This window comes from Hyperoodon ampullatus, assembly GCF_949752795.1.
Source record: "Hyperoodon ampullatus genome assembly, chromosome: 12".
NCBI classification, from domain to species: domain Eukaryota; kingdom Metazoa; phylum Chordata; class Mammalia; order Artiodactyla; family Ziphiidae; genus Hyperoodon; species Hyperoodon ampullatus.
Genome location: NC_136925.1, coordinates 14,610,363 through 14,627,357, shown reverse-complemented (window position 1 = coordinate 14,627,357; position 16,995 = coordinate 14,610,363).

Genomic DNA, 16,995 nt, shown 5'->3' with positions numbered 1-16,995 from the left:
AAAAAAAAATCTGTGTATATTTTAAAGTGTTGTAAGACAACAACCAAAGGAAAAAAAATAATAATAAGGACTAAACTGTATGTAACACACAAGTCAACAAATGTTACTGTTTGTAAAATAGTTTTGCTGACCCCAAATTTAGATAATTATACATCAGAGTCATGAACAAGATTGATAGTAATTAATTTAGATTTATTTTTATATTTTATGAAAAATGTAGTTTATAGAAGGATAAAGATAGATGGCAAATATAAGTTACCTGTCATTCTTAAAATGTTTGGATAAATTCATTCTTAGATTTTAATTCTACATAAATGTTATACATTACCCACTACCTTGATTATAATAGTTATTTAAATTGCCAGTAGAAATATATGACTCTTCTTAAAAATATTAAATATACATATAGTTTAATTTTTTAAATGTAAATGTTAGAATATTTCAAGCAAAATATTGATAAGTGAAGATAGATACATTTCATATATTTTGAAGCTGTCCCCTGTTTCTGATCACTTTTGTCTCATCAATAAGCCTCACTGAGAAGTAAACAAACACTCTATTTTAAGTGTAATACATTTTCCCTGGGTTCAATTATGCCACTAGATGGCGCATTTAGCACTACTGAGAGCTCTTGAATTAAATTCATGGGTTTTATTTTGGTTTGGTTAGGTTTACTTTAATAGATTTTAAAGGGGAAAGATATAAAAAGCGTGACAAATAACATTTTCCTACACTTTTATTGACAAAGTCATCTCAATAATATTTGATTACTTTACAGCCAAAAAGTATTTTTAGGCTACCCAAATTGATATGCAAGGTGAAAGATTAGACTTTATCAAAAGAAAAATGGCAATGATGTTGTAAATTGACTTTTCAGTGGCACTCTTCATTTCCTCTGATTTGATACATGTGCCAACATCAAGGTGTCTTTGTGAGGTTTTGAGGAGGAAGAAATACTGCTACCATTAACATTAGAACATGACAATTTTTAACAATGATAATAGAATCTGTATGAGTTGGCACTCATGAAAAGGATAAAAGAAAGGCAAAAAAGAGGGACAGTTGTACCTCAATGGAAAGGAAGCAGCAGTGGGTATTCCCTGTCCCTGCATAGCTCTAGAAATAAGAATAGTGTGGCACAGAGTTCAATCAAATGCCTGGCCCTGCAGAGGTCAGCACAATGGCTGAGAGCCCATATAGGTCCAAGCCACAGGGTCGAACAAAAGCATATTGTGCATCATTCATTAGTCTCCATTTTTAACCCATTGTATTCATCCTGAGAAACAATATATATGTTTAGGAGAACAAACAGGAATCAAGTTTCTGAAAGCTGGCTTGTGTCCAGGTTAATTTATACATCTCCAAAACTTAAGCTTCAACACCTTACTAAAGCCCACTTTAGCCCTATTCCAATGTGCAGCTGCTTAAATGAGATTGGAAGCAATTTTGCCGCACGGTGCTGATGTCAGTTAAAAGCTGAGCATTAGCAGCATAGAAAAACATCACATGGGTGCATCCACTGTGTTGATCACCATTTCCCAAATTCTAATGGATCCAACGCACAGAGGCTCAGCTCATTGGCCTAGGAAGTGGAATTCAGACCTATTGACTATTACAGACACACATGTATATGAGGGGAAGCATTGAAATTAGAACAAGAATTAGATTTTTTTTTTCCTCCCTGGATAAAGCCAGGAAAATTCTGAATGAAGACTTTCAGCAAGGCAGTATGCAAAACTGCCAAGTGTGAAAATGATTACAAATGACAGCTTATTTGGAAAAGCACTAACCAGAAAGGATTTCCAGTTTCAGAACTACATTATACAATAACATGACTCCACCCAATACAAGTAGAATCCCAAACCAAAGGATGGTGATTGCTTCAATATTTATTTGTGAATGACAAAAAGACATTCAAAAGGAATATTCCTGACACAAATATTTGCTTTCAAGACTTCACTGAAAAATATTACTTTAACATAAACTGTATATATGGTATATGGCGGGCCAGTATAAGATGACCAATAGCTATTTGGGGAATAATTATATTTAAGTAAGTATGATTAATTTTTTACTGAGCTTTGAGAACTATTTTGTGGTTTGTTTATCTCTAAAGGATTAAAACTATATTCAAGCTTTACAAATGTTCTCAGCTGTTTTGCAGGACAGTTTTATAATGGACTCAACTACCTTGAAGTTGTTATTACTTTTCTTCTTTTAAACTCGTTGATTCAGGCCAACTATCAAGTGAAAACGATAATGAATAAAGACAAAATTGTTTAATCTTAATAATTTATGAGTAGTAAAAGTCATTTAGGAAAGGACTTATGACTATACAGTATAGAAAACTAGATATATTCCCTAAATATGAACATTATGCTCTGAAAAAATCTCGGCAGTCAGTATTTATTCTGTCAATTGGCATTTTACAAAGTTGATCTGGGAAAGATGAGAAAGAAAAAAAATCAGCTGATCAGATTGTGACCATATGACTTTGTCAGGGATAAAACATCATTTTACTTGGATGAGATAATTTAATTTATATATTAACATAAATTATTAAATTGAAAAAGTTGTTGGTTGTTTGTCAGATTGGACAAGCTTGGAAGAGGAAGCATTTGGAAGTCAAAAGGTCTCAGTTGAAATTACAACTTCCTTCCTGGCTACTTGATATACATCATTTACCTCAGCCCCTGAGCTCTCACTTCTTTATGTATGAAATGGAGATAATGATGTCATGTCACAAGTTTATTGGGATTTTATTATATGGATTGCTTTTAGTTTTCATTATTAGTAACAGTAGTAAAGGTTAATATTTTCACTTTGAAGATATATTTTTAGTGTTCCGCATGTTTTGTTTTAGTATACTGTTGGCTAACATAATACAAGTGTTTCAGAATCTGTAATAGATATCGAGATAAGAAGTCTGAGGTTTAGCTTCAGTTGCCAAATATATATGTGCAAATATGTTCATAACAGGAAAAGCTAAGTGCAGTGCAGTATGCTTTATTTTCCTTCCAAACACAGGGCCCATATTTATCATGTGCTTCCTGCAATATATAGAAGCCGGCTGGGTCCCAGGGTGTTATTTTTAAGAAGTCTAAAAGCAGGCTCAAAACATACACGTTTCCAATTATAGGTCTATAAATCCATTCATCCACTCATTCATCCAGTCGATATATTAATTCTGGAGCTCTTTTTGTGGATTTAAGATATGAATTGATTTAACATTATTTTTATATTCCCTCACCTTTATTAGTCAAAATATTACTTAAACTATAAATTACAAAGGCAAAGTAAAATAGATAACAGATGTGATAATCTAAACTAACTATGGGGCATTAATAAAACAACAGTTTTTTTTTGTTTGTGTTGTTGTTGTTTTTTTTTTTTTGTCCTAGATAATGAATTGTTATTAATACATCTGACATAACTAAACAACTAATGGTCTCTATGGTTTATCTTTTCAAATTAAAAAATTTTCTATTTGAGGCATCATTGAAAGTTGTCATTTGGAAACCGACATAATACATTCTAACAGATTAAGACTCCTACAAAAGTATATTATTGTCTTCCTTGATATAATTGCTTCTTCATATCCACTGCAATCATTCATGTAAACATTTATTTGGGGAGGCATCAAAAGCAGATTATTTACCTAGTGAAGTATGACAGCTCTAGAGGATTTACTGTGTTCATTGTTACAATTGTCACCAAAAGCTGTTAATTCACAAGCACTGCTACCTGATTTTACATTTAAATATCTATCATTCCCCTCATTAAATCAAATAGAAGTCAACTCTGTATGGAAATAAATCTTAGACTTATTTTGAAAAGGTTAATATAAGAGGGACAAAATTCTTCAGTAATGGCATTTTCGAAAGAACATTTTAATTTAAATACATTTCCTTTAAGAAATAGGAGCGAATATTTAACAATACTTGGCAGGATGCACTTAATATCTCATTTTTGAAAAAGAACATATAATTTGGAATAAGTGCTTTCACGTATCTTCTAGTTAAAACTTCTATAATTCCAGGCTCAAAAATATAAATGCAATATTTAGTGAGGGAATTCTCAGATGCATAATGTCACGGAATACCTGCCACATGTGTAGCATGCTTTTCAAGTTAGAATGCTGTTCAGTAGATGCTTCTTTTTTCTCCTTAGAAAAGCTTCTGGCTGCTGGTTAAAAGATATGGTGGGATGACTGTAAAGTGTGGACTGAGTGATTCATATCTAAATATGACAGAATGTTTTTTTGTTTGTTCTTTGCATGCTAGCTTGCCTTCTTATCTATTTGGGATAATAAGGGAAAACTATTCCAGTGTTGCTTTTCATCAGGTGATAGAGATTAATAGAGGATAGGTAAGTAGTCAGGTGGGTAGGTAGATAGATAGATAGATATCCTGCAAGTAGTTGATAAATGTACTTTTATCTGTAGCAAATGTATTTGGAAAAAAAAAACAAAACGTTCTATTCTTTGCAAAATGAACATTTTTAACTGCTAAAACCAAAATCTGAATTGAAAATTTAATTTCATTTAATAATTTTCAATTTTTTTTCTGAACAGATTATCTAAGATTCCTAAAAGCTACTATCATTCTCTCCTGTAACAATGAGTGCTCACTCAGCACTTACCTGATCCACTGATGCCATGCATTCATTTTAGAGGACGTATTCTCATTTTGTCTTTCCCTCTATGGATTCCATCTTTTCCTGGCACCAACTAAAGCCCCTAAATTCTGGCAAAGGTACTGAGGACCCTATTCTGAGTATCATGACATCAACCCTAACCCTTCTTTGAGCTTATTATTCCAATATGAAAGGACAATAGAATTTTCTTCCAACCTCCAAATAATTTGAGAGAATTAATAATACAAAATGCATAAAACATTCTAAAAAACTTAGAGAAACTATTTGGTACAAACTGTTAATTTTCATTTCAAGAACATTGAAAATGCTCTTTGGCATAAGTGTAAGGCGTCATTTAATATTAATTATATAGCCTGACTGCCCTGAGAGCTCTTGGTGGCATCATAATACACTATCATAAGTGAAAGGATGTGTAGACTATAAAGTTTTATTCAAGTATAAGTAGCATTAGAATTATAAACATTACTTTTTTGTTGTTATGGTAGTAGTTCTCTCTCTTTTGTTTTAAGCTAAAATAGTTGAGGGAGACTCACAGACTATATACATCAATTCAGTATAACTAATGTCAATTATATTTTATCAAGAGTCTAAAGTCATTTATTTTCTTATTCGTTTGTTAAACTATATTACTGGGAGAAAAGTATAAGCTTGATTTATATTCAACTATAAGCATTTTAAAATAAATGTATAGATTATATATATATACTAAAATAAATATACTGGGACATTTAATTTTACCTTTGATATGTGGGTGGTTTAATACATGGATGTTTGCCCATGCATTAAAAGTAAAATTAGATGTCTTAGAGGATATATGTGCATTTTTACAAATTTCATTTGCTCTCATCATATAACTCTAGTTCATTTTTCGTTTTGGCCCTGAGAATTCATATTGCCTGTCTGCAAGATAGGAGACTTCTTCCCTTTATACCTTTTTTTCAGTGTAACTTGATTTTCTGTCCAAGAGATTGTCACTGGCCTAAAACCTGTGCAATATTGGAGCAGCCCTGTACACATTGCTTCCCAAGTCTGTGTGCAGTGACATCTCATTGGAAGATTGAAGCCAACAATGGTGGAGCATTTACCCCTCAGAGACTGGCAAATGCTAGAAATCAGAATTTGTTCTTTCTGGAGAACTGGTTGTTAAACTTTTCTTTCTACACCACTGCCTGCAACTGAAATTCATAAGCACCTGTTCCCACATTTCAGGTGTATACAGAGTGCCTATGAAATCAGGTGATGTACTTTCACTGATAAATGAACTCTAGACAGTACACATTTACCTTATGTATACTACATGGAAAGAACAAGGGGGGCAACATATAAAGGTATTTCAAGACTCCTATAGGAAATACAGAGGTTTAACTTTTTATTTATTTTATTTATTTTTATTTTTTTGCGGTACGCGGGCCTCTCACTGCTGTGGCCTCTCCCGTTGCGGAGCACAGGCTCCGAACGCACAGGCTCAGCGGCCATGGCTCACGGGGTTAGTCACTCCGCGGCATGTGGGATCTTCCTGGACTGGGGTACGAACCCGTGTCCCCTGCATCAGCAGGCGGACTCTCAACCACTGCGCCACCAGGAAAGCCCCCAGAGGTTTAACTTTTAACAAGTTTTCTCTACAGGAAGATAATGTATTTTTTTTCCATCATTTTTTAAAGAAGACAAGTCTTAATGTGGCATGCATATTTGTTGCCACTGTCCTCTCCCGTGTTTTCTGATACAAGAAACACCCTGCAGCCTAACAGGAGGGAGACAGGAGAACTTCCTTCTCTGAAAGCTATTACTCTTGCTTCCCAGTATCCCTGTCCTAAGCATGGAATACAATTATGTCAAACTCAGTGTGTCCATACTAAAATAATAAATAAATAAAAGAATAAAAACAAACAAACAAAAGTATCTCTTCCCTTAAAACTGCTTCATATTCTCTACACCTCACTTTGGCAAGTGACCCCATCATACCCACCCCTAATCCCATGATCTGGTCCAAAAACGTTTCCTAACACCACATTCTGTGTCTTAACCTCAAATTCTCATCACTAGCCACACGAAGGCTACCCTGTTGACAGTACTGAACCAGAAATTTCTAGGGGTCACTTATAAAATGAAATCTAATTTTGCCAATTTTCTGTTTGGAGTCTTTCCAAAGGTTTACTGTCTATCGCCTGAAACCTAAAATCCTTAATAGCTAAGACTGAAATAGGAAGGGGGCAGGGCACAACCTTTAAAAGAATGACATAGCGGGCTTCCCTGGTGGCGCAGTGCTTGAGAGACCGCCTGCTGATGCAGGGGACATGGGCTCGTGTCCCAGTCCGGGAAGATCCCACATGCTGCGGAGCAGCAGGACCCTTGAGACATGGCTGCTGAGCCTGCATGTCCGGAGCCTGTGCTCCTCCACAACAGGAGAGGCACAGCAGTGAGAGGCCCACGTACTACAAAAAAAAAAAAAAAAAAAAAAAAAAAGAATGACATAGCCATTGAGGATACAACATAAACTGGTTAGAACAAAATTGGTCCAAGATGGCAGACAAGTCAACTTTCAGTGGATTTTGAGCCTCAGTATATGCTCATTATAATACATCAGACACCTAAATGACACACCTACATGTGCCATGACTGTTCCAAGGACGCCCATCAAAGGCCAACAAGGGGGCAGTGGCCCAAGTCCTGGAAATCCCCACCCCTTTCCCAAAATAGTTGGAATACTCCTCCCATTCATTAGCCTATGAAATTACCCACCCCTATTAAAACTGACAACCCCATACCCTGGTGCCTCTAACTTTCCAAGATGGCTCAGATCCTATGGAGTGTGTATATCCCTGAATAAAGCTTCTTTCACTTTACTATGGCTCACTCTTGAATTCTTTCCCATGTGAAGACAGGAACCCACACTTTACTTTACGGCTGTGCTGGGGATTCATTTGAGACCTGAGACATGACCATCCTCTCACGCCCCACTCTCTTTCCTGAAACAAGACCATCCTTGGCCTGCTTCTGCTTGTTTCCTAGGTGTATTCCCGTCATTTCCTGCCCATTGTATTCAGTATCTCAATCATGCTAGACTATCAATAGCATGTTCTGTAGCTTTATCTTTCCTCTCTTACAACAACTTATACCATTTCTATGCCCTCTAAGTGGGATAATTCTTCCATCAGTGAATCTGAATGTGGTCATTTAGATGCTGAATCACACATAGCCATTACTGACCTCCATCTGGAAATGCTTTGAATTTTTTATCTTAGTCATCTGTGAAATCTTTAAGGGCAGAAATCACAGATACTCAATTTTATGGACCAGTATCCAGCACACAGTACCACTTCATAGATGTTTGCTGATGAATGAATATATTTGCCATACTATTTATAAAAGTACTTTTTGAATATAATAACAATAACAAATTTATTTTCCTATTCCATGTAAAATATGAGTCATCTGGTGAGATCTGTACTAAGATCAAGGGCAGATAGTGAGATATTTCCTTCAAACAACTCAGTTTGGAGAAGAAGGGGAAAATTAGTGAGACAAAAAGAGGCAGATTTTGGCAAGCTCATAAGTCCTTCTATTTTAGCAAATAATGAAGACCCCAAGAACATTAAACATTCTTTTTTTAATTTAAATTTGGTTGATGTACAAGATATCTTAGCTTTAGGTGAACTATACAGTGATTTGACAGTTACATATGTTATGATATGATCATCACAACAATTCTAGTAACTATCTGTGGCCATACACTGTTATTACTATATTATTGGCCTTATGCTGTAGGTTACTTATCCATGGCTTATTTATTTTGTACTTGGAAGTTTGTACCTCTTAATCCCCTTTGCCCATTTAGCCCAGCCACCACCTCCCTCCCCAACAACAACTACCTGTTTGTTCTCTGTATCTCTGAGTCTGATTTCATTTCATTTTGTTTGTTTGTGTGTTTGTTTTATTATTCAGGTTCCAAATATAAGTGAGATCATTGGTATTTGTGTTTCTCTGTTTCACTCAGCATAATACCCCCTAGATCCATCTACATTTTCACAAACGGCAAGATTTCTTTTTTTATGGCTGAGTAATATTCCTCTGTGTGTGTGTGTATGTGTGTGTGTGTGTGTGTCACATCTTTTATCCATGTACATTTCATCTGCTTCCATATCGTGGCTGTCATAAAATACTATATTGAACAAAGGGGTGCATATATCTTTTTGAAATAGTGCTTTTGTTTTCTTCAGGTGAATACCCAGAAGTGAAATTCCTGGTTTATATGGTAGTTCTACTTTTAACTTTTTAAGAAACCTCCATAAATTTTTCAATAGTGACTGCACCAATTTATATTCCCACCAACAGAGCATGAGGATTCCCTTTTCACCACATCCTCACCACACTTGTGATTTGTTGTCTTTTTGACAATATTCATTCGGACATGTGTGAGGTAGTATATCATTGTGGTTTTGATTTGCATTTCCTTGATGATTAGTGATATGGATCATCTTTTACTATGTCTGTTGGCCATCTGTGTGTCTTCTTTACAAAATGTGTCTGTCCAGGCTCTCTTCCCATATTTTTGATTGGGTTATTTGCTTTTTGAGTTGTATGAGTACTTTGTATATTTTGGGTACTAACCCCTTATCTAATATAACATTCACAAATATTTTCTCCGATTCAGTGCTCTGCCTTTTAGTTTTGTTGATGGTTTCCTTTGCTGTGCAAAAGCTTTTTAGCTTGATGAGACCCATTTGTTTATTTTTGCTTTTGTTTCCCTTGTCTGAGGAAACAGATAAATAAATAAATATATATATATATATATATTACTATATATATGTATTATATATATTACTATATATATGTATTATATATATTACTATATATATATTATATATATATATAACTATATATATGTATTATATATATATTACACATATATATATAACTATATATATATATATATATAAAATATATATATATATATTACTAAGACCCATGTGTCAAAACATGTACTGCCTATGTTTTCTTCTAGAAGTTTATAGTTTCAGGTCTTACATTCGAATCTTTAATTCATTTTGAGTTTTTTTTTTTATAAGGTGTGAGAAAGTTGTCCAGTTTCATGTTTTGGCTTGTAGCTGTCCTGTTTTCCTAACACCTTTTATTGAAAAAGCTGTATTTTCCCCATAGTATATTCTTACCTCACTTGTCATAGATTAACTGATCATAGGTACATAAGTTTATTTCTGGGCTCTCTATTTTGTTCCTTTTTCTATGTGTTTGTTTTTGTGCCAGTACCATACTCTTGATTACTGTAGATTTGTAGTATAGTCTGAAGTCATGGAGTGTGATACCTCCAGTTTTCTTCTTTTTTCTCAAGATTGTTTTGGCTATTTTGAGGTCTTGTTCTGTGTAAATTTGTGGTTTATTTTTCTAGTTCAGTGAAAGATGTCTTTGGCATAATGATAGGGTTTGCATTGAATCTGTAAATTGCCATGGGTAGTATGGTTGTTTAAGAATTTATTCTTCCAGTCCATGAACACAATATATTTTTCCATTCATTTGCATCATCTTCAGTTTCTTTCATGAACACCTTATAGTTTCCAGAGTACAGATCTTTTACCTCAATGGTCAGGTTAATTCCTAGTTTTTTTTTTGTTTGTTTGTTTTTTTAAATGTAATTGTAAATTGCATGTTTTTTTTTTCATTTTTTTAATGATAGTTCATTATTAGTATATAGAAACAGAACAGATTTATGTATAGTAATTTTGTATCCTGCAACTTTACTGAATTAATTTATTAATTCTAATAGTATTTTAGTGGAGTCTTTAAGATTTTCTATGTATAGTATCATGTCATCTGCAAAGAGTGACAGTTTTACTTTTTATATGGATGCCTTTTATTTATTTTTGTTGCCTGATTGTTGTGGCTAAGACTTCCAATACTATGCTGAATAAAAGCAGAAAGAGTAAGGATCTTGTCTTGTTCCTGATATTATAGGAAATGCCTTTCAGTTTTTCACCATTGAGTATGATGTTAGTTGTGAGTTTGTTGTATAAGGGCTTTATTATTTTGAGGTATGTTCCCTCTATAACCACTTTGTTGAGACATCAAATATCCTGATATGTAGATTCCAGGGCCATATTTAACAATCTCATATTAGCCATTTTTTTTTCAATTTGCTCTTTTTTTGTTAGTATACATAACTGATATTTTGATTTCATGATGATCATTTTTTTAGAAATTGAAAATATATTATTCTTATTTAAATATACCATAGGTTGCACTTCCTTCCTTCTACATTGTCATTTAAAATGCCTAAATTATTTTACATTAGTTGGAGACTATTAAATATATTAAATCCATGGAAAGCTTCACATTTTTAAATTCTCCTCCAGCTTAGAGAATCAAGTTAGAAGTTTCCTTATAACAGTCAGAAGTTACATTCAAAAGCCTACCCTTATAAAAGTGAATAATCACTTATTGTGGACAACCCAGGGATGCCTTTCCTGTCTATCTTCCCAATGCACACATACTCTAATGAAACTGAAGTGAAAATCTGACCAAAACTGCAGTTATACAAGTTTTTCCCTACAACATGATTACTTCAGTTAGTTTGTTTGGGTGCTTTAGTGTCGTGCAGAGTGAAAATTGAGTAGTAATTTTCTGTAAAGGATATGACAAAGCAAACATAGTCTGCTGAGGGGAAATTATAAAACAAGCTGAAAGAACCAAAGACAGAAGTCCATGAACATTCAGAAAGAAAAATTTTGACTCCTAATCTTACAATTATTGCCCAGCCACTGATGACTACAGTTTTTGCCATTTGATTTTGTGAAATATTCCCATGTGGGTTGAAGTAGTTAAATAATGGTTTATACCTATTGTAACCAAATTATTCTCATTGATAGCCATCTCTGTTTTTGGTTACAACTAACAACCTCTATAATTCTAATATTTTTTTGTAATTTCCACATTCTCATTTTTATTTTTCAGTCTTTATTTTTAATATACATTTCAGCACTTCCTAAGGTCCAGACACTGTTCTAAGCCATTTCCAAACATGAATGAAAATAAATATGATAACAATCCTATGAAACAAGTAGTATTATTGGCCTGATATTAGAAGTGAAGAACTAAGACCCTGGGGAAGCAGATTGCTGAAGAGCACACAGTGAATCCATGGTAGTGAAGAGTTAAACCTAAGCATCCAGATTCAGGGATTTAACCAATACCCTCTGCTCCCTCTGTTTCTACTTGGAAGGGACTTTAGAAGATCTACATATATTTGTTATCTAGACTAGCTTCTGACATGTGAAAATCTGCATGCATTACATAGCATGTGTCTAAGCTTAGCTCAGGGTCTAATAGAAGAGAAAACTTGATAAACAGTGTAATAATGTTGACTGTAGCTGGATAAGATTATCATTTAAAATATAATTTTTAAATTAATTTCAATTATCATATTAAGAAGAATGAACTATATTCTCTCCTTTGCATAAGATAAGCTGGTCTTCCTGTAAAGAGACACTGTCAAACACTATCAAACCATAGTGTTCTTCTACAACCAGGCTTATTTATGAAAAACACAACAGGCTTCTTGGGCTTCTTTAAAGATGTGAAGCCCCCTGCCAGTACACTGAGCAGCATATTTCTGAGGTACTGGCTATTTGCCTATGATTTGAGACAGCCAAAACTGAATATAAAGAACTCAAGTACTACCCCCCTCAAGGGTTGTAAGCAAGGGGTAGGCAAAGTCTGAGGAAAATATATATATGGATGATTATATGAGCCAGAGTTACATAGACTGACTCCTTATTAAGTAACAAAGCTAATTTCTTACACCAAGGAAGTGAGGCAAAAATTAAAAACGTTAGTACTCAGCTTACCTTTGCAAATGAGGAACAATTACCCTGTCATATCTTGATTCAAGGAAGCAAAGTTCTGCATCACAGACCATCAGGTTTCTTTTAGTAGCTACCGAAGAAATGAAATTTAATATTAAAAATTATTGGCTCCTTTCTCTGTGTTCTGGTTCAGGTACTCTTATGTAAGTGTAGCCGAATATCTTTAGGTTTGCTTCTGGTGGTGTAATCATCAACCTATAGTCATTCCTACCATTACTGTATTAGTGTACTGTTGCTGCTGTAACAAATAACTACAAACTGAAAACAACACAAATTTATTCCCTTATAGTTCTGGACATCAGAAGTCTGAAATCATTTTTACTGGGCTAAAATCAAGGTGTCAGCAGGGCTACTTTTTCCTGAGACTTTGTGGGGGAGAATCCATCCCCCTTGCCTTTTTCAGCTTCTAACTGCGTGTGGCTCCTTCCTTCATCTTCAAATCTTATCCATTCTCATCCATCATCATGTCCCTTTCACCTCTGACTCTGATGCTCCTGCATCCCTTTTACAAGGACCATTATGACTATATCAGACACACAGGGATAGTCTCCCATCTCAGGATCCTTGAGTTAATCATGTGGGTATAGCCCTTTTTACCATATGAGGTAATATTCTTAGGTTCAAAGGGATTAGGACATGCACATATTTGGGGGACCATTATTCAACGACAATTACAAAATCACACTGTTTTCTTTCCCTGTGTTTAGGAGCTTTCCTTCTGTTACTTTTGAAATGCAGAGGACTTTTGGTGGGTAGAAGATTTGGGAGGGAAAAAATGACAAATCTAGAATGTATGGTGTGGTGTCTGTTTCCTGATGGATCTCATGGACTGGACTGAACTCCTGTAGGGAAGGGAACTTGAATAAAAGTTTGTCCCAAGCCAAGCCACAGATCTTTGAGTTCTCAGGCATTATTATACCTCATGGAATAGGAGAGAAGACTTTCCTCTCGTTCTGCTCAAAACTCAGGTCTCTTCTGGCCCCTCAAGCAAAGATCAGATGCTGTTTTCCAGATGTTCAGAGTCAATAGTATATCTTCTGCAGAAACATCAGAAAACAACAGTAAAGACTTTTTTTTAACTCAACTATGGGCAACTAGTTTGAATTCAATTTGGCAGCTAGTACAGAAAGGAAAACAAAGAACCATTGTTATAGGAGGATTGTCATAGGTGATTGGTTTGTGGGCAAGTGAAAACCAAACCAATGGTGAATATTTTACTTATCTACTGCTGCAAAACAAATAATCACATAACTTTGTGGCTAAAAGCAACGTTCATTTTATTGTCTCTTACCTCTTCTGTGTGTTAACTGGATTCAGCTGATATCACTTGGGATTTCTTACCTACTTGTAGTCAAATGGTTGCTCAGACTGGAATCATCTGAAGGCTCAACAGAAACACTGGATTGATTGGAATTTCCTCATTGTTCATATGGTCTCAAGGCCTCTCTGACTATATATCTTTCATGAACTCTTTCCTTATAGTTTCCCCAACAGAGTGTCCAGATTTCTGGGTCACTCTGGGTTCCCAGAAAACACAAATACAAATGCTTACAGGCTCTAAATACTTGGGTTTGGAAGTCCCATAACATTTCTTTGATTGCCTTCTATTTGTGAGTTAAGTCAAGAGCTGGACCAGATTCAATGTGGATGACACAGGAGCATGAGTGCCAGGACTACCATCATTGAGGGTCATGTCTTTTTTTTTTTTTTTTTTTTTTTTTTTTTGCAGTATGTGGGCCTCGCGCTGTTGTGGCCTCTCCCATTGTGGAGCACAGGCTCTGGACACGCAGGCTCAATGGCCATGGCTCACGGCCCCAGCCGCTCCGTGGCACGTGGGATCTTCCCGGACCGGGGCACGAACCCGTGTTCCCTGCATCGGCAGGCGGGCTCTCAACCACTGCGCCACCAGGGAAGCCCGGGTCATGTCTTTAGTGACCATAAAATACAGAATGAACCAAATATTCTGGTTTTTATAAGATTAAGGGAGTTCCCTGGACATGGGATTTTTCAGTGTTAAAACTGGGATATTTCTAGGAAATGTGAAATGAGATGGCCATCAAAAAATAAAGCAACCATTGGAGAGTTTGCAGATGAGAGGTATCATGGTCTGGTATTGCACGAATAGTGGATATTGAGGCAAAATATATTCGAGTTATATAGATTAACCCATTTTTCTTCAAAACAATTTTAGACCTAAGTACTATTTTAATCATTTCTATAGACAAGTATGCACAAGCTAAAAAAAAAAAAATTACTTCACTTAACCTTGGTCAGCCAGTTATAAGGAGAAGAGCTTGGATATTAATTCCATACTTTTTCCATTGTACCAGACTGTCCAGAAGCTCATTACAACAGATTTGCCTATATTTTTGCTTGACTCTTATTCTATTAAAGCTTGGAGTTTGGCCTTCTAGATATTTCTTACATAAGATATAGATGGGGCATGTGCTATATCATGAGATCCTGAAGAGGAGAGATCATGTTTATTTATCCTTGAGGTAGCTGTCACAGAGCTTGACACATAATACTTGTTAATATATGTTTATGGGTTGCAAATACTAAGTGTTGACCATTTTAGTACTCTTTTCCTCTTTAATTCTATACTACTATTTCCAAGTGTGTGACAATTCCATAGTCTTTTTTTTTTTTCATTTTTATTTTCCAAGTATTATTTTCCTGAGGTTGCTATAGCAAATTATCATAAACTTGGTGGCTTTAAACAAGAGAAATGTATTCTGTCACAAGTCTGGATGCTAGAGTTCTTAAATTTGACAGGACCAACTCCCTCATGAGGGATGTAAGGAAGAACTTGTTCTTTGCCTCTTCCACCTTCTAGTGGTTGCTGGCATTCCTTTTCTTGTTGCCATGCCACTCCAATTTCTAACCTTGTAGTCATATGTCTTCCACATCTGTGTGTCTCTATGAAGTCAGCCTCTGTCTCACTAAAAAAGGGGGTCACTGTATTTAGGTTCTATCTGCATAATGCCAGCATAACCTCCCCCTCTCAGAACTCTTAATCACATATTTTGCCATCTAAGGTAATATTCACAGATCCTTGGAATTACATGTAGAAATATCTTTTGGAGGGCTACCTTTATACCCATTACAGGTATATATATATATATATATTTTTTTTTTTTGTACACACAGATATATATATATATATATATATCTGTGTGTACAAATATTCAGAGTTAAAAATAAAAGTCTAATGTACTTTAGAATAATTAAAACAAACACTACAAATCTCTGGATGGTGAAAGCAAGAGTATTTTAATACAAATTATTAAAACAGTTTTATACTTTTTATGTTCATATGACAGAATAAATTCATATTTATATAGTTTTCTTAAATTAAAACATCTAATTAAGAAATTAAAGACATGAATTCCTAGTTTCCTTCAGAGAACATTGAAATTCATGAGTCCAGGGTAAGAGATGATAAGCTCAGCTAGAGATCTTGTGACTCTTCCAGATGAGTTTTAAAGTTGCGTACTGAAGTCGTCAACTGAGGGATAATCTAAGAAAAAGTCCTTTCCAGGGAATGAGAAAGAAACAATAGATCTTCCTTCTGAAGGAGGTATGTGTGTGTGTGTGTGTGTGTGTGTGTGTTATTTACTGACCTAGGAATTGACATGTTCCTAAGAAAGAGAGTTGAATTAATTAGGCAACAGACAGTTATCTAAAACCACAATGTTATAACTACACAGTCATCTAAAACCATCCCTGGACTCATGCCATAAATAATAACAAAATGTTTGTATTTTGAGGAGAACATAGGACATATTTTATAAAATAACACTTTGATACTTATAAACGGTTTGTTTTCTACAAACATCTAAATTAATTAACAGAAAAATTATTTTTATATGTTTTCCTTTCCTACCATGTGGAAAATCCACAACACATTTAATTAAGGGATGTGGCTCAACAATGTTTCCTTTTATTAGTCACTTTTAAGAATAGTTTGATGAAGATTTATTTTACTGGATCTGTGTAAGGAATCAGTAAGTGTATGAGCAAAGTTTCTATATAAATATTTCCAAACACATGGAAGACAAGATATGATGAAAGGATTCAGTCTTCATTCTTTCTCTGTTCTGTTCTGAACTATAATTTTCTTGCTGCTCAGTATATATATATATATATATATATATATATTTTTTTTTTTTTTGTGGTACGCGGGCCTCTCACTGCTGCGGCCTCTCCCGTTGCGGAGCACAGGCTCTGGATGCGCAGGCCCAGCAGCCATGGCTCACGGGCCCAGCCGCTCCGCGGCATATGGGATCCTCCCAGACCGGGGCACGAACCCGTATCCCCTGCATCGGCAGGAGGACTCTCAACCACTGCGCCACCAGGGAGGCCCACTGCTCAGTATATTTTGATTCCTTTCTCCTTGATACAGTATATCCCCTTGAACTGCATTTTAACATAATGTCCAGAAATGTATATTGTTCTTCTCTTT